The sequence below is a fragment of the Barbus barbus genome, assembly GCF_936440315.1.
Source record: "Barbus barbus genome assembly, chromosome: 4".
NCBI lineage: Eukaryota > Metazoa > Chordata > Actinopteri > Cypriniformes > Cyprinidae > Barbus > Barbus barbus.
This window is the reverse complement of record NC_136732.1, coordinates 25420854-25441725: the sequence shown is the minus strand read 5'-3', so window position 1 is coordinate 25441725 and position 20872 is coordinate 25420854. Positions and strand designations below refer to the sequence as shown.

Below are 20872 nucleotides of genomic sequence, written 5' to 3'. Positions count from 1 at the left end.
TTAAAACAACAATTACGATATTATCGCAGACAATATATATCGCATACCCTGCACTACTGTCGTTTTGGCTAATTTGTGCAAAACCTTTTGCTAAACTGTCAAGCTTCATTTTAACCACCAATGCAATGATGTAAGCATTTACCTTACCTCTACATGCTTGCGAAGGGGTGATGTCGAGATTTTATATGTTGTTAGTTTGGTCTCCCTAGGCAAACACAGCTTACACTGCATAATAGAACATAAATATGGCCAGGGGTTCACTTCATTTCCTTCGAGTTCAACTTCAGCCGAATACGACAGGGTTTCGTTTTCAGCTGGGTAGGCACCAAAAGGCCTGTCATGTCGGTCTCCATCTTTCTTGTGATTTTTAGCGCCAGTTTGTTCTCCTGCCCATTATTTACTGCAGTAGTTTCCAGGGAGTGATTTTTAATTTTTTTTTACTCAGTAATTAATGTTTTAAAATGTAGCGAAGTACAATACTTCAAACAAAATATACTCAAGTAAAATGACAGATTTTAGTACACAAAAAAAGCTACTCAATTATAGTAACGCGAGTAAATGTAATTTGTTACTTTCCACCTCTGCAATTAAGATGTTGATGGTTAATTAGGTTAAGATAATCACGTAGCAACAGCAATCAGTCAACAATGAAAGAATGTTACTACATGTGAAAAGCCATATGGAGCTGGTTATGAGATGCAAATGTAAAAATGTGTTAGTTTACAAAATAATGCACTGTGGTGAAAGTGTTTTGAGGTCATAAACTTTTTCACAAGGATATTTAAAAATAAATAAAAATAAAAATACAGCTTTTTACAGTTTTGAAAATTGTGTATCATTTTTGGGAAGCTTTGTGCCTCTTTTAAATTATACTTTTTTAGTAATGATGTTTAAAAGGTGTCAAATGTAAAATAAATCTCATTAGAACAAAGGTTTATTTAAGCATATTGAAATACAGCAACAACAATGAAAATAGTTTATTAATTATAATATCTTATAATTAAATAATAATTCTTACTATTAATATTTGAGAGTTAATCAATCAAATGGTATATTCCCTCCACTTTTCGAGTTCTTCATTCACATGCATTTTACAGTGTTGTGAGAAAGAGACAGGTTGGCACAGTTTTCTTGGTTGAATATGATTAAATAAACATTAGAATAATCCAACTAGGTGCAAATTTATCTTCTATTGAATTCGCTCCTGAATGTAAGCTTAAATCCTGTCAAAAAAAATATTTCATTCAGGAGCGAGTTTAATAAAGAGCTGCAGCACTTTAGTGTGTGATATTTCTTAGACATGCACTAAAGCTTTTTAACAATTTGTCAAACAACAAGCACAGTACAACAGCACAAAATATATTTAAGGCCAACTCACACCATAGACAATAACTATAATGATAGCTATTCTAATTGTTTGATAAATAGATAACTATAATAATAATGACACAGGAGATCAATATTGTTGGAATCACTTTCAAAACAATTTTTCCAGCTGATGAACGACTGAAAACCAATTTGAATGAACATGCAGCATTTCAGAAATCTTAGCATTGCATTAACATTTCATGACATAAAGTAAAATATTCAGTGAGTGCCACTAAAGGTTAATGCTTTATTGCATTTGAAAATAACACCAGCTATAATAAACCTAATCAGTAGTGTCCAAAAGCAAATGTGAGATAAAAAATGCATTTTTGATGCAACCATGACAATTTAGCTTGCTTCTACAAGTCTTTGAGCTGTTTATCATGACTAGTGTTACACAGGACTCGTGTAAATGCAGTGCTGTACCAGGTGAGCTACTGAGCAATGTCCTATGTACTATGTATTCCTTTACAAATTGTGCACTACAAATACTGTATATTAATATTAATGTATATATTAAGTGGTTCAGGTGATGACATGGTATTGTGCAGGGAGTCGTGCAAAGATATATATATTTTTATATTCATAATTAGTTTGAAAAGGATTAGAAGTTGGCGTTTTATTGACACTAATGTTCATTTCAACTGGAAACTGCAGTGAATTGTATGAATAGACACATTTTGCTAAAGTGTAGGTATGGAACTTTTTCCCCTATATGAGCCTGGGTGGAAAAGAATAATTTCAAACAGCTTTGTTTACTTAAAATAATGGGCTACATTTCCCATCTTTTCTCAGTTTACCACACATTTCTGAGATTCCTGCTTAAATTAGTGAATAATTTTGTTATGGTCCATTTAATTCACCTGTTCTTTCTGCCTTTTTGTTCTTAGCCTGTGTGTCTCCATCTGTCACATTCTTCCAGATATGCTCTGAAATATATCCCAGCTAATTAACATTAATGAACGCAGACGCCTTTCACTGTCACTCACACTAGTTTGCGCCCTTCACATTTCATGTCAGATGGGCATCATTGGTCTGTCACCCCTAGCGGGAAGCATGCTCATTCGTCCATGTGAAGGATGCAGCTCACCTTATCATGAGTTATGCCACCAGCAATCTTTCTTGTTGCAGTGAAATGCAATCACAGTTGTCTTTGAGAGAGCAACATCATCACAAGCAACATTTTTACATCTCTAAAGACAATAATCAAGTATTTGGCAAGTATGTTTATAAGTGTGAAACACGATGCATTAAGAGCCGGGGGTGAAAACTTTTTGAATTTGAAGATCAAGGTAAATTGTACTTCATTTGTCTTCCAGGAAACATGCAAGTATCTTCTGTCGCGTCAGAAGGGCAGTACTAAATGGAAAAATATGATATTTCAACAAAATAAGAAAAATTTGGACATCTTCATCCTGTTCAAAAGTTTTCACCCCCCGGCTCTTAATGCATCGTGTTTCCTTCAGGAACATCAGTGAATGTTTGAACCTTTTTTAATTCTTGTGTTTGAGTCCCTCAATCATCCTCAGTGTGAAAAGGTGGATCTCAAAATCATACAGTTACTGCTGGAAAGGGTTAAAATATGCAAAAGATGCAGCAAAACTGAAGAATCTGCAGGACCTGGAGGATTTTTCTGAAGAACAGTGCTCAGTTTAACTGTTCAGAACAAACAAGGGACTCATGAACAACCATCACAAAACAAAAAAACAGTCGTAGATCATCCAAGTAACCACACACAGTATTAAGAACCAAGGGTTCCCAAACTTTTGAATGTGGTTATTTTAATAATTTCAGCTATTTTTTTGTCTTGTGGACTATATGTAAACATCTTTTATGGAAAATATCTTACTCAGGACAGTACTAAATAAAAAATAACATGCATTTTGTATGATCTCTCTTATTTTAGTAAAATTATCCACATTTTCACAGATTCTGCAAGGGGTTCCCAAACTTTCGCATGCCACTGTAACCCTCAGTGTAAATAATCAAGCGAGACATTTACAATTAATAAACAATTAAAGGAAGATAAGCTGACCTGAAATCAGCTGATATAACCTTTTGTCCACTGTTTTATCAGATCCAAACTTCAAGCTTGAAGATATAGGTGCAGTGACTAAGAAATACTTGTGGGCTGTTGTGGTGGAGTGATGCCGCATAGTCCCAGTAAAGTACACCAGATTGCAATAGTCTGTCAAATCTTGCAAAAAATAGATGTGTCCCATAAATAATTGTACTTATAGATGCATCTTATTATTTGAATTTAGCATTGTTTTTCCTCGCTCTTCATAGCCCTATCAGAAAAAAACTTCCACACACACAGCCCCTTCAGAACCACTAGGTTAAAGGAGGATAAAAGTTGCTCTGCCTTAGTCTTTTACCTTTATTAAAGGAAAATTCCATTATGAATTGCTTTTAGCATTAGTTTGTGCTTAGGGGAAATAAATTATATGGTCGCTGGCAAGATAACGTTGCTTAGTATGTACAGCTGCATGGCTGCTTAACTTGATAAATCCATTATTTATATTCTGAGGCGCTTGCATGCCAGCTTCTGAAAACTTCATTGGAGAGACACGGCACAGTGTCACCCTAAACTATGCTTCTCTCCAAAACATTTGGGAACAAATGAGACCTTCTTCACTGCCCAAAATAAGAATGGAAGTTCAAGAGCCCTCAGGCAATTTGATGTGGTTTACATAAGTGTGTGAGAGCATCTGGCAGGGCATATGGGAGCATATCTCTAAAAAAGTGGAAGTGTGATTCAGGGAAACAAGAACAAGAAAGACACTGGGAGAGTAGAAAACCACTTGAAAAGGAAGACAAAATGAAATAAAAAGCAGAGAGATTGCACAGATGTGGAAGTGAGCGATTAACACAGGCAAAACATATGAAACTGGAATAATATAGTTATTCCAGCTGATGCTGCAGTAGCAAGGAGATTGTCAGTTAACTGCATGTTAAATTGCACTTAAATGAGTTCCACCAATGGCAAGTCAAGGTGATTTATTTTTTGGGGGAGAACTTTCTTGTCCCTTATACTCGCTGTCAACTTGATGTATTTCATCTTTGATTTTGGTCTGGCTTTGTTCCATAAATAATGTAGACTTATATGCAGTAATAGTAAAAGCTATTTCTTGTTCTCAACACACAGTATATTGCATAGTATAAATATAAAAGATGAAGATTTATTAATCGATCATTCCAACACTTTTGTTATAACACTGCATGTTTTTAATTACTGAAGTTAATGTATTAATAATATATGGATGGATCCCCTGGAAACATGCCTCTATGTGTGTGTATGTGTGTGTGTGTGTGTATATATATATATATATATATAATATACTTTTTTGGGTCATTCCACATTCAAGTACAAAAAAGCTGTACTATACCTGTCTACTGCCTTGATAGAAAATAGCTGCACAGGGAACTGACTTTCCTTAAAGGGACTTTGTTCATTCTCAACTCACAGTCTGGGCAGGTTGCTCGGTGTTTGATGAAGACCAGTATCATCAGGCTCTGGAACATGGGATTACTATGGTATTTTGTTTAAAACAAGCACTGCTTAAAAAATTATGTGTCATCTGACACAAACACAGGCTGCTGGCAACTCAGGAGCTTCGCTGTTAAATAACAGTGCGATTAGTGATGTTTTACTCTCTATGCAGACAGAGGAAATAAGCAAGAGCACGACACTATCAACACTAAGAGTTTGTTAAATACACTGTCGCTGCATCTGAATCTACCTACGAATCTGCCTACTTCCATACTACAACCCGAATTCTGGAAATGTTGGGACATTTTTTAAATTTGAATAAAATGAAAACTAAAAGACTTTCAGATCACATGAACCAAATATTTTATTCACAATAGAACATAGAGAACATAAATGTTTAAACTGAGAAATTTTACACTTGTATCCACTAAATGAGCTCATTTCAAATTTGATGCCTGCTACAGCTCTCAAAAAAGTTGGCACGGGGGCAACAAAGGACTGAAAATGCAAGAAATTTTGAAAAGATTAACATGATTAGCTATAAAAGAGATGTCTTAGAGAGGCAGAGTCTCTCAGAAGTAAAGATGGGCAGAGGCTCTCCAATCTGTGAAAGAGTGCATAAAAAGTTTAAAACAACTTTAAAACAACATTTCTCAACATCAAATTGCAAAGGCTTTGCAAATCTCATCATCTACAGTGCATAAAATCATCAAAAGATTCAGAGGAACTGGAGAAATCTCTGTGCGTAAGGGACAAGGCTGAGACCTTTGTTGGATGCCTGTGTTTTTCGGGCCCTCAGACGACACTGCATCACTCATCGGCATGATTCTGTCATTAACATTACTAAATGGGCCCAGGAATACTTCCAGAAACCACTGTCGGTAAACATAATCTGCCGTGCCATCTGCAGGTGCCAACTAAAGCTCTATCATGCAAAAAGGAAGCCATATATGAACATGGTCCAAAAGCGCCTTCATGTCCTGCGGGCCAAGGCTCATTTAAAATGGACTGTTTCAAAGTGTTCTGTGGTCAGACGGGTCCAAATTTGACATTCTTGTGTCCTCCGGGATTTAAAACCTTGACCTGAAACCATGAAAGTTTGTGAAAGCAGTACAGCAATTATACAGTGATTATGTATTATTGTAGACCTGTGGCTTTTGGATTATTGCAGAAAATAAGCTCTGTGTCTAACAAATGTTTATGATTCTTGCACGATTTGTTCATGATAATCTTTACAAATGAAAACAACTTTGGTGAAATTTGAGGCCTAAATACAATCGACAGATCTAATAGCTATACGCACATAGGCTATAAATGTCAATAATAATAATAAATAAATGTCACCAACATTAAACATCTGACAATTCTTACTCATTAAAAAGAAAAAAAAAATCCTATAATCAAATTACATGCTTGAATAAAAAAGACACTTCATCAGAACATCCTGCAAATTTCTGTCTTTATTTTAATATTCTTAAAACATTCAGGTCAGGATTCATTCTAAACAGCTCTCATATTAAACTTCTGCAGTTAATTCAACCACAATATTTTCTGGAATAAGCCAGCAAAGGAATAAAAAAAAAAAAAACCAAAATTTGAAAGTTTGAATTAGTGCATGGAAATGAACAAGAATGATTTGTTCAAAAACACTGATTCATTCACAATTAAAACGCCAACACAAAGTGGCTCTGATACAGCATAACATTTACACAGAACCAGTCCAAAACCAAAACTTACCTAGAGTACAACATTAACACTATGCATGCACTGGTACAGTATTTCCCTCATGTAATGCAAATCTAGTTTATCCTGCTGTTATTAGGAAAGAGCAAATGAGGCTAGATTAATTCAGAGTTACACTTTATCCTCACAAGCCCCAGACCTTTGAAATATACACATAATCTCAGCGGCTCCATGGTTCACCTTTAACACTGCAGCCAATCTGCTCTTTTAAGACCGTAAACTTGTGCAATATGTTTTGGTAGCTTCTCCTCTTGGTAACCCCACAGGGCATCTGAGTTCACCTTTATAATCCTCAACCTCGCAGATTTCTCTGCTGGATACAGAACAATCTAAAGCCGGCATGCTGTGTGCTTGATAATCTGTTATTTTTTGTCTCCACCGTGGTTCACTAAAAGGAAACACCCTTTATTGTCTTATTTCCTGTCAATATTGGCATAGCAAATGTCACAACATGCATTGAATGACAGAGTGACCTTACAGAAGAGATGCAGGTGTAAACAGGTGCATTCTGGATCAGTACGTTTCTTCTGTATATTAAACATTCTCAGAGCCAGCAGTCATTTGATGTTTTTGTGATGAGTAATTAGCAGGTGAAGAATAACTCCTCCTGTTTAGTGAAGAAACGAGAGCGCATGGGAGTCTGAGCTGAGCTCAAAAGGTCACGAGAGACAGCTGGGCTGCGGGTCGTTTTCCTTATGTTTTCATTACTAGATTAACTGCTGGAGGCCTTTCTGGCACTCTGTCCAGGGCACGACTGAATTAAAGTCACTAAGTCCAAAGCAGACCAGAGGTGAATGTATTTTGTGGACTTTACATAGTAAGGAGGTTATCTCCTCATCCACCACCAGTGTGCAGCATCCACCTGGATGATGCGACGGCAGCCATAGTGCGGCAGAACACCCACCACACACCTGCTTATTGGTGGAGAGGAGACAGAGTGATGAAGCCAATGAGTAGATATGGGGATTGTTAGGAGGCCATGATGATCACAGATCGTCAGGACCACGGTTTAACATCTCATCCGAAGGATGGTGCTTTTTACAGTATAGTCAAGCCAAGTCAAGTCTGCTTTATTGTCAATTCTTCCACATGTATGGCGCATACATACAGAGAATTGAAATTGCGTTACTCTCAGACCCTTGGTGCATACAGTTAACATTAAACACGTTCAAATACAGATAATACAGTGTAAACATATGTACATACAACTATACAGCTATACAAATGAGGACATTGTAGAAAAAAAAAAAAAGAGATAAAGTGGCATAAGGCACATGGCAGAATAGATAGAGTGCAAACCAGTTAAATAAAACAAAACTGTGCAGATATATGTGTAGTGCAAGAAGAGCTTGTCAGTAGGGAGAACAGTCCTTATATCATACTATCCGAAGAGGTAGTTTGCAGTCATTGCTGGATGAGGTAGTGATCAGTCCAATGTTGCACAAGTGACAGGTGCTGGTCACAGTTTTTAAGTTGGTGAGGGAGGGAGGGGGGGGCTCATAGTGTCAGAGTTCAGCGTTGCATGGGGTAAAAGTGTGGGAGTGTCCCCATGGGAGTGTCCCCATCACTATACTGGGGCAATAGGACCAGTGGTGGAAAGAGTACTGAAAATATATACTCAAGTAAACGTACCATTAACTTCCAAAAAATGTAGTGTGAGTAGAGTAAAAGTACTTGTCCAAAAAACTACTTGAGTAAGAGTAAAAGAGTAGCCTATTTAAAAGTACTCATGAGTATTGAGTACTGAGTACTGAGCTGTGGATTCTACCCCGTCATAATAAATGCTGTACACTGCAATTTATACATTTAAAAAACGTTGTACATTCTGTAATTCACATTATCTTGTTTGTCATAAAGAATGAAGAATATCTATCATCCAGCAAACTATTTATGTCTCTTAAACAAGACTTTAAGACAAGCCAGCATATTATTAGAGGTATTCTTTCAAATACACAGATGACTTTCCTGCCCAGTGAACACTCATGAGATCAATAACACTTAACAAAAAACTATTTTTAGGATTCAGGAATTATTTTTGCAGCTCAATGTCTATTACAGTATACAAAATAAATTAAATTACAGATAATAATAATAATTCAGCAATTAACTTTTGGGAACAGATCTACTGTAAAGTAATCCTGCAGTAGATTAAAAACACTAGAAAAGTTCAAATACCAAAGAATTGTATCTGAACTTGGTATGCACCACAATACAGTACAGTAAAAAATAAAATAAAAAAAGTAAATTCAGCATCCTCTGCACATTTGGTCAAATTTCATTACAGTATGTACTATAGCAGTTTCCTGGTCTCCTGACACAAGACTAGCTATATCTCTAGGCAGTTGTGCCACAATATATTGTAATACTAAAATGCAAATGTATAGTGGATAACGACAATATTGTGTACCAAAAATGAAAGCGTTTGGAATTTTAGTTTTACGTTAGGTCAAGTAAGATTTATTGTCATTCTGCTATATATGTTGAGACACAGTCTACAGTGGAGAGAAATGTTGTAGGCTACCTCTGCAGTAAAAGTTTAAACAAGTATAAAACTACACATGGACAACCTACTGAAAGGAGTAGGCTAAATACAAATAGGCTACTATAATCAAACTAGTTTAAGTTCAGGTGAGCTTTATTGTGATTCAGCTAAATAAATGTACCAAAATATAATCTAAACATTAAATGGTTAAACATGGTTTTTGTTAACCATGGTTAACAAAAAAATTAACCATGGTTTTACTAAATAAATCCCATGGTATTTGTAGTAAAGCTGCCTATATAGAAATGGTAACCTGCAAAAAAACATGGTTACCACAATTTTACTATAGTAAAACCAACTTTAATTTTCATAAGGGATATCATAGTTCCTTATCATATTTATGTTTATACTATATATAGCATAGTAATATACATGCCTTGTACAACATTTAAATCTAAAAGTGGCCTGTAAGGAGATATTCATATTTCATCTAGTGATCGACCGATATTGATTTTTTTTTTTTTATAACCGATACCGATACAAATTATTTTCATGTTTATGTGCCCGATAACCGATATGCAGAACCAAGATTTATTTACTGTTATAAAGTAAATAAATGACTGCGTGAAGTAAGTCCATACTTCACTTTGGTTTTTCCTCCTTTCAGTCATCTTAACAAAAAATTTTTTGAGAATTAGCAGTCTTTCATACAGGGCTCTAGACTCATTCTTCCTACTGATCTCACTTTTGCAACTAACTTTCTCAGTTGGTCGCACGAGCACATAATTTGGTTGCAATTTGTTTTTTGTTTTTGCACATTTGATTAATCAATGCATGCTGATGAACTTTTATCATAGTTTATAGTTATATGGTAACGAAAGTGTTCAACATTCAACTCGTTCTTATTCATCTGTATTATTTGTGATTTAAATTTTGTGAACAGGAATTCCTTTTTTCGTGCACTTTCACTTTCAAATTCGCGATCTTGGTGTCACATTTTACAAGAAAAGATCATTGTGTTTTGTTTATATCTATACACATTAAATTTTTTAAGACTAAAACAAAAGATGTATTCATTGTTATTCTTAATTAAAAAGCACAACAACAATAAAACAGTACGTTGACAATGACAAACTAGCTTACATAACATTTATTAACAAAAACGAATAAGACGAGGCATGGCACAGGACACATCACATGCTGCCTTATATACCGAGTATATTACAGAATGTTTAGCAAACTCTGAGGAAGCAAATAAATATGTATATATATTTTTTTTTAATTAAGGAAAGCCTCCATAGCATAACGTGAGGTAAACAGCAAAGATAACAAGCTTCTCAAAACAAAAACAAAAAGAAAAGTAAAACTAAACTGGCTGTCGCTGACAGGACTTGCATGTTTTTTCTACAAGAATACCACCATGTTCACCTTCTCTGGTTTAAGAAGCGGTCTTTTACTTTAGTTTGAAAACAAAATCCTCCGTTGCACTCCATCCGCGACGCGTACCTTCGTGCTCGTGCTTACGCGGCGAGTTAAACCAGGCTCTACCCATGAAGCGCTCGCGCTGAAAGCACCTCTCTTCACGTGATCAGTGAAATCTGACTCCTGCTATAATGTGCTGCGGCTGGCAGCGCGCGCTGTATGAAGCAGACGCAGCGCAGACCAGGCACTCGTACAAATGCGACCACATCAAATTTTAACTCGCAAAAAATTGCCATTTTGGTTGCAGTCTAGAGCCCTGTCATGTTAAATTTAATCTTCGTATTACAACAATAAAAAACATTTTATTTATAAAAAGCTTTAGCAGCAACACTAATATTAGCAGTAAGCAAAATAAATGTAGAATGTCTAATATTTTCAAATGGAGAAAGTAAATAAAGGACAGGAGTCATATCAACTTCATTTTTAACTACAGTTTTAGTAGGTTTATAAGCTGTTTGAAGAATAATTCACTGGATAATGTTAATTCACAGAATAATATTCTCTGGAATATTGGAATATAACAAGCATTGTATTTTATTGCATTTCTCAACTGGCATGCTCTAAATTATGTTGCTGACAGCGCGGTTTATCTATGCATTTACACAGAACTATAGGCTACTCAAACTACGATCGATTTCAGAGAGTTTCCATAGAGTTGTATTAATTTAGATGTTTATAAACGAAATAATGGTTATATAGTAAGTGTTAATACAATTTAGGGTGCTTCAAAAAAGTGAATCTTGTTAAAAGTTACATGCAGTGGCCGTACTGAGCATTTCTTGAGCATCAACCGCTGAGTGAACTGCAATATGAAAGCGGCTTCACGAGCCTAATGATGAGCATATAGACAACAGAGAGAGAATTAAATTCAATGCTTTTATTTCCAACATGCAGTCATTCATGGCTGTATTATTTAATTCATGCAAAGTTACGTCTTTATTGGGAGAGGACTTGACGGATTATCTACGTGACTCCGACTTCACGAGACGCTGCAATTGCGATCCTGCGCGCAATTCTCAAAACGTGTTTATCAATATTACAAAAACCGATATCCGATTATGGAAAAATGCTTAAATATCAGGAAAATATCGCTAAATCGATATATCGGTCAATCTCTAATTTCAACCATATACTGGCAGATTTTAGTCTGACAATAGCTTGTTTGGAAAATTCCAACTAAAATTATGTAGCTTTTTATATATGGCTGAGCAACATTTTAACTCATGAAGTTAAGAATAAAAGGCTACCGTCAGGAATTATATTAGTGGCTCTTTAAAATGCAAACGTTCGCCATCTGAGTCACTCCTAGAAGAGTCCTCGCTGTCCAGAATGTGTCTTCACCTGTGTAGCACGCTGTTTATTAAATCACTGTTTATTAAAATGCTGAATTTAGTATTATATCAGCGTGAACTGGATCCTTCTCCCCAATTCACTGGACAAGAGTGACACCATAAGAGAAATATTCATCATTTTGCTTAGCTAAAAAATACGTAATTATTTTAGACAAATGATACATCATTTAAAAAAAGTTTTAAATATTGTACTAAATAATGTGATTTGTTTTCATTTTTTTATTAATAATTAATGACCTCTTGGGTGATATTACTATATTTGATACTAAATTAAATTGTCTAAGCTTTCATTTTTGGTACACAATATTGTTGATATACATTATACATTTGCATTTTAGTATTACAATATATTATGACATGATATATTGGTATACTCCTGCATTGTTTTGTATGTTGAACAATTGTATCAATATATATGTATATTCTATATCCCACGATCCAACAGAGGATAAGAGGTACGGAGAATGGATCAGATTTTATAGGGAAAGACTAGGCAAAATAGTGTCGTAAAAAAGTAGGGTCGCTTTGTGAAAACATCTAAATGGTTAATTATAGAGATAGTAAGACAGAAATTCACCTGTTCCCCACTCATATTGGTCTGAAAAGGTAAAGAGGTGCTTCAGGTCTCGGGAGACTAGAGTAAATTGACCGACATCTGCTGTTTTGGAAAAGAAAGTTGCTCAGTTGCACGTGTGAGAAAATCTGCTCGCAGACTTTATGAGTTTCCTCATAAAAAGGCAAATGAGTCTCACAGTTGTAGCACAATACATATATTTGTCCATACCGCTGCATTTTCTCTCAAATAGAGTTTTGTATTTGCAAATCACTTTGCGTTTTTTTTGAATGTTGAGTTTTTCTTTGCAAAGCAGATTGTGTTTATTTGCAAAACACTGGATTTGTTTGATGAATATTGGCACAAAATTCGCTCCATAAGATCTGCCCCTGATGATAAAATACTCTCTATTTAACAAATGAATTACCATTAATACAATATACTTTCACTCTCTCACTCTTCCTATCTGTTCTCCTTGCTCTTCTTTAATGCACATTTTATGCATCCATGTTTTACTTGATTGTGCGCATAAATCACCAGAGTCTGTTAAATGAGGCTAATGGCAGCTATGTTAAATATTGATGGCTTGGGCTAAATAGAGCCATAAGCAAAGCCTCTGTGCGTTCGCCTGTAGGTAATGCAGTTGCATTGTTAAAAATATAGAAATATTGAATAATCAATGTTCTCTTTATCATATAGCATTCATTCAAGGCATTAGTAAACACATCAGCACTATTACCACACAGAACTATGACAGAACTACTTGTGTTTCTTAACAAGATGCTTTGATGGCTCAATAACTGTACCTGTGTATCCTCTGAAACAACAGTGAGTCACATTGATTTGTCATAATATTTAATAACATTCTGGCTGATTTTAAACTTAATGTCTATCCCTATTTTAAATGAAAAGATGAATCCATATTAACGCTTTAGAAAAACACAAGCCTAAAAAGCTCCAGATGTTCAGCTTATGGGCAGACAGAAATCCCAGAAAATCACTGCAAATGACTGTTAATGGATTCTTGCAGACGAATGACAGAGCTCCAAATCTTAAGAACCTACCTTCATTTTAAACCATTTAAAATGGTCGACTGCTACGCTGTCTGTCGTCAAGCCTTTTTTACTTTTCTTGACAAGTACAAACGTGGGGAAGTCGTGGCCTAATGGTTAGAGAGTCAGACTTGTAATCCAAAGGTTGCGGGTTCGAGTCTCGGGCCGGCAGGGATTGTAGGTGGGGGGCGTGAATGTCCAGCGCTCTCTCCACCCTCAATACCACGACTGAGGTGCCCTTGAGCAAGGCACCGAACCCCCAACTGCTCCCCGGGCGCCGCAGCATAAAATGGCTGCCCACTGCTCCGGGTGTGTGTGTGTTCACTGCTGTGTGTGTGTGCGCACGTTGGATGGGTTAAATGCAGAGCACGAATTCCGAGTATGGGTCACCATACTTGGCTGAATGCCACTTCACTTCACTTCACATCTTTGGTAGTTTGTATTGAAGCATTTTTCATGTTATAATTTATGAACATAAAGGAAGTTTTGTAAAAAGTTTTACCTGTTCCATACAATGAAAGTCAATGGGGTCCAAAACATCACATGGACAAAAACACTTGGAACAGTATCTGTGTGTGTGTGTGTGTGTGTGTGTGTGTGTGTTTGTGTGTGTGTTCCTCAGAAGAAAGTCAAGGCTAGTCAACTATATTAAGACAGTTCATATGCTTAGTTTTGATTTTCATGTTGTCTTTAATGAATGTGCTAACTGTTAATACTTAATACGTCTTACTTAATGCAGTCACATTTACTCTCAAGTGCTCAAGTATGAGGCATGAATAATTAGCATGGATCTGTGAATATGTGCTAGACTTTTTTTCTTTTTTCCTTTTATTTAAGACACAACCATAACTGCAGTCACTTATAATTATGGCAGTGTTCTAACTGTCGTTAATGATAAATGAGACACTGTTGTTGCGTAGTTGTTGAAGGGTGGCACATTGCAGAGGTGAATATCAGCCATTCAGCTGTCCTGGACGCCATCCAGCCACTCTTAATCACTAGAGTAAGGGTGTCTAAAAATGTGTCAGCTGTATCTGTGCTCTGGTTGGTTTGGGGGATCTGCTCTTGTTAATTAAAGGAATAGTTCACCCAAAAAATTTTAATTATTTAAAATGTACTCACCCTCAGGCCATCCAAGATGTAGATGAGTTTGTTTCATTGGAACATATTGGAGTTTTTTTTCCCACATTTTTTTTGGTTTGTTTCATTGGATCCAGTGGATCCTCTGCAGTGAATGGGTGCCGTCAGAATGAGAGTCCAAAAAACATCACAATAATACTCAAGTATCCACACAACTCAGTCCAGTCTAAAGACTAAGAAACAAATCCTGGATTTGTTTCTTAGTCTTTAGACTGGACTAATTTGCTATAAAATATAAATTTAACTTCAAATAACAGTATATATATACAGTCAAGGCGTATGTTAGTCAGCACATCAAAGTATACTTGACAAACAAGCATGACAAACAATTATTTAAAATGTACTTCAAAGTAAAACTTTAATATGACATTAAAGTGCACTTTAAAAAAAAAAACACTTTTTGTATTTAAGTCTGTTAAAAAAGTTGTGAAAGTGTACTCTGGTTGATTGCACTTTCACTTTTTTAAAGTTAGTTAGTGTGTAGTGGTGCAGTGTGAGCATAAACAATATCTGCAAAGTTGTAGAGCTGAAAGTTCAATGCAAACGGAGATATCCTGGCAGTTTAATGCCTGAAAAAACGGCTCGTATGGTCTACAATGAGTTACTTCCCGGGTTCGTTACGCCACGAACCCAGATAAAAAAAACACCATTTAACCATTTAACTTCAAACCATTGCTCCTGGATCCATAATATTTACACACTTTCAGTGTGTTTGTCTCCAGTGACAGCACTGCAGTGGAAAAAGACACTGTAACTAATTGGTTTCACAACGAGAACCATTTAACATAATGGTGGAAAAGCAGCTTCAGTTTGCATTATGTGTGTACACAGTATGTAAACTACAGAAATACTGATGAATCATGTCAGCACAGGAAAGCAGTTTCATGGGGTTTTTAATGGTGTTTCCTCTGCCCTCCAAAACCCATATTCATGTCATGCCTTCAGACTGTATTCAGACAATGTATGTTGTCAGTGAGTTGACAGTGCTGTCGATGTGGATTACAGTGTTGACAGAGCTATTTTAGGATATGCAAGAATTATGCCTTATAGGTCGGTGTTCTGAGGTTCAGGCCAACCAACCAGTCACAATAATCCTCCAGTCTGCTCATATCACTGCATCAAATACACACGTTTGTTTTTCTGTCATGGTGAGAACTTTACATTGACTTCTATTGTTTTATCCCATACTCCTAAAAGTAACCTTCAAAGTGGCTTTTTGCATTGTACATTTTCATTAAGATATTATTTGTATGTTAACTGTTGGCTGCTCTCAACCATATAGGTTATTTCATGTTTTACTAAGCCATTTTAGTCCTTCCAGTGTTGGCAAAACACAAGCCACATAAACACACACACAGAGATTGCTTGTATCTATAAGCAAGTTCACTCACCCGGTAAATTGGTTGTTGTTCAGGTGCAGTGATTGAAAACCTTAGGAAGATTTCTAAGTCTAAATCGCTGTTAATAGCTTTATAAAGTACCTGGGTCTGATCTTTGGTGAAAATTATGTTCTCTACAAAGTTCAGAGGCTTATAGTTCATCCCTCTAAACTTTTTGAATCAGCGCTGAAAAACATTTATTTTGAGATGCTAGTAAATGAAGCATTAACCAATACAAGGTTTATGAGAACTCACTTAAAAGGGTGGTTGACTGATTTTATTTTTTTTCTAGGCTTGATTGTGTTTATGGGGTGCAGTCTAACATGTGTTAATGCTTTGTTTTTTAAAAAAAAAAACACACTTAATTCCACACCGCTGTGTCCCTTCTCCTCTAAACGCGCTGATCATTTCCTGCTTTTATGAAGTCCATCTCTCAGAAATACGCGATTGGTTAGGTGCCCCAGTGTGTTGTGATTGGCTAAGCCGTCTCTAGTGCATGTCTAAGCATCCCGCCCCTCAGCTCAGCGGCATGTGCACCGCTTGTATTGTAAACAATGGCGTTGTCTATATTTCTTATCAATTTAAGCCCGATTGAGGCCCAGATAATATTAGTGAAGAGGATCGTGCAGAACCTGTGCAGGCACGACTCTCAATGGTATGTTTGTTTGTTGTTGTCTCATACTTTTAGATATGCTGTTATTTGTAAAATGCTACTGCATCTGTTAGCTTTTAATATACGGATACACTGAGCTGATGATCTGAATGAGAGAGAGAGAGAGAGAGAGAGAGATATGCACAGCAGAGCATGTGCAGAGCAGGGGATGCGAGGAACAGGATTGCGAACAAATGCTTTAGAACATTGATTTTGAAAGTTGTGTCTCCATTAGAATTGTTAGAAGACAGAATCGTGATTCAAATATAAATAGATTTTTACGTGCACCCCTAGTTTTCTTCCTCTTCTCTAAAGCAGTTCAGCATGGCCTCGCCCCCTTCGTTGGATGTTCCTGGGTGTGGGGTTTATCTCGATTTGTGACATAACGAACCCGGAAAGTAACTCGTTGTAGACCATACAAGACGTTTTTTCAGGCATTAAACTGCCAGGATATCTCCGTTTGCATTGAACTTTCAGCGCTACAACTTTGCAGATATTGTTTATGCTCACACTGCACCACTACACACTAACTAACTTTAAAAAAGTGAAAGTGCAATCAACCAGAGTACACTTTCACAACTTTTTTAACAGACTGAAATACAAAAAGTGTTTTTTTTTAAAGTGCACTTTAATGTCATATTAAAGTTTTACTTTGAAGTACATTTTAAATAATTGTTTGTCATGCTTGTTTGTCAAGTATACTTACTTTGATGTGCTGACTAACATACGCCTTGACTGTATATATATACTGTTATTTGAAGTTAAATTTATATTTTATAGCAAATTAGTCCAGTCTAAAGACTAAGAAACAAATCCAGGATTTGTTTCTTAGTCTTTAGACTGGACTGAGTTGTGTGGATTACTTGAGTATTATTGTGATGTTTTTTGGACTCTCATTCTGACGGCACCCATTCACTGCAGAGGATCCATTGGATCCAATGAAACAAACCAAAAAAAATGTGAGAAAAAAAACTCCAATATGTTCCAATGAAACAAACTCATCTACATCTTGGATGGCCTGAGGGTGAGTACATTTTAAATAATTGTTTGTCATGCTTGTTTGTCAAGTATACTTACTTTGATGTGCTGACTAACATGCGCCTTGACTGTATATATATACTGTTATTTGAAGTTAAATTTATATTTTATAGCAAAGTACAATATATTTATGGCAGCGGCTATTTACACTAAGTGCAAATAGCATATTTTCTTAGCGATAGATACTATTTACACCAAGTGCAAATAACTATAGATTCTATTTACACTATGTTAAAATAGCAATATTTTCTGCTATTTATACTACTTATTGCAAATTGTGGCAATTATCTGCACCTCAGTATTGTAGTACATTATAAAACAGTACACAAAAATATCGTATTGAGTGTAAATTATCATTTTACTTCAAATTATTAAATGGATGCCATCTTATAGAGACAATGAAGCCCTCCCTACGCCTACCCTTACCCCACCCGATACTTTTATTTTCAACTTTTTGATTATTTCCTTAATTTTTATTGTAATTAAATGCCTTTCCAATGCGATATGAGATTTGAAAAGGAAGAAAAAAAATCGGCAAAAGGCAGGCCTGAACTTAGGTCGATCATGTCAAAGAGTACATGCCTTACCATCTCTGCCACTGAAACTGATACAAAAATAAGTTTCTTTTTTTAGGTTTGACTAACCCAATCACGCGTTGGTGGGTGGAGTTATTGTAAATAGCCTTTGCCAACAAGGCGAGCTATTTGCACTTAGTGTAAATAAACACTCTGTATATTTATTTGCATGTCAGAAACATTACATTCAGTTCACAATTTTATTTCCATATGTTCTATTTTTAAACATATGCTAAAGTGTATCATTCAATCATTCCTGACTAATTATTTTCCTTTAGAGACCTGAGAGTACAAACTTTTTTTTTTTTTGAGGTTAATCATAGAGGAATAACTAGATTTTAATATTTTCTGCATGAGTAACATGAATGGTGTTTGCTTGTGGAAAAACTTGCTGCTCTAGTGCCAGGGTGAAGGATTTAGCATGTTGCTACAGTTTTCTTGGGCTTATTGACTAAGAAGTTCATCAAATCTCTATGATATTCATAGATTTTCAAAAATCATAAGTCAAGCCATTTATAAAAGTAACATCACCTCTTCTCAACAACCTGCATGATTTGAGGCATCATTCTTGGCACTAGTGGTTTTGAAAACCCCTTTATTTTTACAACAGAAATCGACATTGTAATCCGCCTCCACAACTGCTTTAGCCTGAGCTTTGTTTTCAAGTTAAAGCAGTTGTGTAGGCGTCTTACAGTGCTGACTTCTATTGTAAATATTTTTGCAAATGATGCTCAAGCTAACAAAAGCAATGAATCATATGACTATTCATTTCCATTTTTTGTGTTTTCTGGGCAAGGCATGCTTTTCATAGCTGAAGTTGTTTCAGCGTGAAGCAATCATGCGCCTGCTTGTCCACTACATAATCAGAGATCTGTAAAGACGCAGCATGACATACATTAGTAGAAGAAAGTGGATGAATGAAGATTATAAATCAATCTCTTTTCCAAAACCTATTGTGTTGCCTACATAAGAAGCATTTTAAGCACCATAACCGCACTCATGTAGCAAAAGGTTTTTCCAAAAGTCAAATACCTTCTTTTGTTCTTTTAGCTAAAACTTTGCATATAATGCCCTGTGAACAATCAGTTATGTTTTTGAAAAATTTAACTGAGGGCTAGTATAAATAAAGTAAATAAAAGTGGTTCCAGTATAGATCCTTGTGGGATGCCACTTTTAATATTTGCAGAGGATTATGTAAAACAGACTATTCTCAATGATAACGTTCTTTCATGTAAAACTGGGATAAACCATCTTAAAAATACACCATGAATACCACATTGATCAGTAAGAATGGCATGATCAGTTTTCTTGAAAGCTGCACTAAGATCCAATAAAATCAGACCTATGCAGCTACTAGAATCAACGTTAAACAAAATAGTCTTTGAAACATATTTATATTTATCATAAACTGTATCATATCAATTTATCCAATATTAGGGTTACCATACGTCCTCTTTTTCCTAGAAAAGGAGAGGGTGTATGGTCACCCCATCCAATATGGTGGATGAAGTAAAACTCATCCAATAACATCAATACAAATTGTTCAGTCCAATAAAAAATGTACTATTTTACCCAATATTTATGTGAAAGCAAGGGATACTTTTGTGACAAACAGAATTGCTAAAGAGCTTTCCAAATCAGTTACTTTATGTAGGATGTTGCCTTTGTAGACAGCAGACAGTAAGTCAGCTCAGTTGGTTTTGGAACAAAGCCATTCAGTCTCATCTATGGCATATCAGACTTGGCGTTGATAGAAATGGCATGGTAGAGTAAATTGAGTCAGAGTTAGTCCATGAATATCGTTGCTGACACAGGCAAAGATGCAGTGACATTAATCTGAACCTCGATGAAGTGACAGCATGTGGGGTGTGATGTGACAGCGGTGTGCGGCACTGGCACTCTCAGACATTTTGTACCATGTTCCTCACTGGCATACAGATGCTCCAACGTGCTGGTTCATGACATTGTATCTCTGAGCCCTCTGTGAGCTTCTAATCAGATCATAGGCCTCCAACTGTTACGTCTCAGTGGGAAAGAGGCACTCTAGGAACTGCACTTGTTCTCAACCCCCAGTTAAATTGGTAATAAGGGCGTAGTGGTACAGCTTTTTGGGGTCACACTGTCTGGCTGGCTGTTATTGTCTGCATGCTAATATCCTTATGGAACTACAATATTTTTTTATACATTTACAATGTTTTTTCAAAATGTTAAAGGCATTGCATCTGGATTTGTGTTGAAAAGTTCATACTTTTCTCCCCAAAAGTTACATCTAAAAAACTGACATCACAAATACCTCTTGCCTTTCTGGTAAAGTATGCATTACTTTTTTTTTACAATCTTAAGTAATTCCTGATAGATGTCCTGTCATTTTACTTAGAAATATATTACATTAACAATGTTCATGGCTTAAAAAAGTTTGTGTACAGGTTACTGTATGTAATATTTGGAAGCCCATTTCCATTAAAGAATTAAAAAAAAGTAAACAGCAGTTGCAATTTTTTATGTAATATTTTTATAGTTTACATCTCGCAATTTTTTTCCCCACTTAAAATAATTGCGACTT

At 35.8% G+C, this 20872-nt stretch overlaps 1 protein-coding gene across 3 annotated transcripts in view; it reads left to right on the top strand.

Annotated features, from left to right (window-relative positions):
* The window catches only part of LOC306868877 (glucagon receptor-like), a 74344-nt gene that overhangs the window by 11861 nt on the left and 41611 nt on the right, over positions 1–20872 (top strand). The window contains exon 1 of one of the 3 annotated variants that reach the window (XM_079415323.1): positions 17664–17720. The exons of the other annotated variants lie outside the window; for them this stretch is intronic. The gene's annotated coding sequence lies outside the window, so the exon portion shown is untranslated. Of the gene's footprint in view, positions 1–17663; positions 17721–20872 lie in introns of those variants that run through there. 3 annotated transcript variants of the gene reach the window in all.